Genomic DNA, 1,497 nt, shown 5'->3' on the forward strand with positions numbered 1-1,497 from the left:
ACTATTGGAGAAAGCAATGGCACCCCACTCCAGTACTCTTGCCTGGAGAATCCCATGGATGGAGGAGCCTGGTGGGCTGTAGTCCATGGGGTCACTGAGGGTTGGACACGACTGAGTGACTTCACTTTCACTTTTCACTTTCATGCATTGGAGAAGGAAATGGCAACCCACTCCAGTGTTCTTGCCTGGAGAATCCCAGGGACAGGGGAGCCTCGTGGGCTGCCATCTATGGGGTCACACAGAGTCAGACATGACTGAAACGACTTAGCAGCAAACATCTGTGCACTAGTGAAGGGAAAGGAGTTGGACGGCAAGTGCAGAGCTGTGAGTCCTCCTGCCCTGAGCTGACATCACCTGCTCTGTGGATGGTCCTCCCACCCACCTCTCTATAAATGCCAGTCTGCACCTGAGCACAGAGAGTCCCAGAGGGGAGCCCTGATGACATAGGAGAGCTCCTCAGGGTGGCATCTGTTCCAGGAGGGGCCTCTCTGCCCCCCTCCCCCATCACTAGCACCCTGCCCTTCCCCAAGCCCCTCCCCACTCTCAGTGTACCCTGAGTCTGTCTCCTCTCACCCCACTCAATCAGACCAGCCTCTGCCACCTGCACTTCCTGCCTCTGCCACGCAGTTGGAGGAGGGGCACCAGAGGAGAGGACATTTTTGTATCACAGTGTAACATTGTGGGGACTGGGGGGTGGGCACAATGATTCAGTTAGAGGAAGTACTTTTACAAAAAGCCCTGCCTCAGAAAATAGACCCATGCAGCTCATCAGGAACCTAGCCCCGAGCTTAAGATGGGGAGAGTGACTGGAAGAAGTCCCTGGAGCAGGTCCCTCTGTGGTCTCACAGGGACCTGGACTCTGATCACCTCTGCCTCTCCCTGCTCCACACTCAGCTTCCAAGGAACACGAAGAATCAAGCCATCAGAGTGGGATCTTCACAAAACTTGATCTTGGACAAAGTACTTGCAGTTGTGTTATTTGTTAAGCACTCACAACAACCTCCTGGTGAAGATATTAACCCATTTTTCAGATGGAAAAACTAAGGCCAGAGAGGTTACAGGTCACAGAAATAGTAGGAGGCAGGGTCTAGCCTGAAACACTTGCCAGTCCAGCAAAACCTCCACCCCTAGTGCCTCTTCCAATTTCACAATCATGTCAGCCCCCAAGTCAAGCTCATTCTCTGCAAAATTGGGGGTGACCTCATGTCCAGACCACTTCTCCACTAGTTCTGGAGGCAGATCCGGAGAGAGAAGCCAGGGAGGAGAAGGAGGGTGGCCCCAGACTGTTCCAGGGGAGGAGGGGAAGAGGGAGGAATTCTTGCCAGCCCCTTCCCACTGTGCTCCTATGAGGAGCGGCACTTCGGGCCAGGGACCAGGCTCACTGTGCTAGGTAAGAATGCTTCTCCAGGGGGAGGGAGGGTGGAATGTCCAGACTAGATGACCCTGTGAACTCTAGCTTTTGGAGAGTGGATGCCTTACCCTGTCCCTGCTGCACTC

The sequence above is a fragment of the Bison bison genome, unplaced genomic scaffold (assembly GCF_000754665.1).
Source record: "Bison bison bison isolate TAMUID 2011002044 unplaced genomic scaffold, Bison_UMD1.0 scf7180017864352, whole genome shotgun sequence".
Classification (NCBI taxonomy): Eukaryota; Metazoa; Chordata; class Mammalia; order Artiodactyla; family Bovidae; genus Bison; species Bison bison.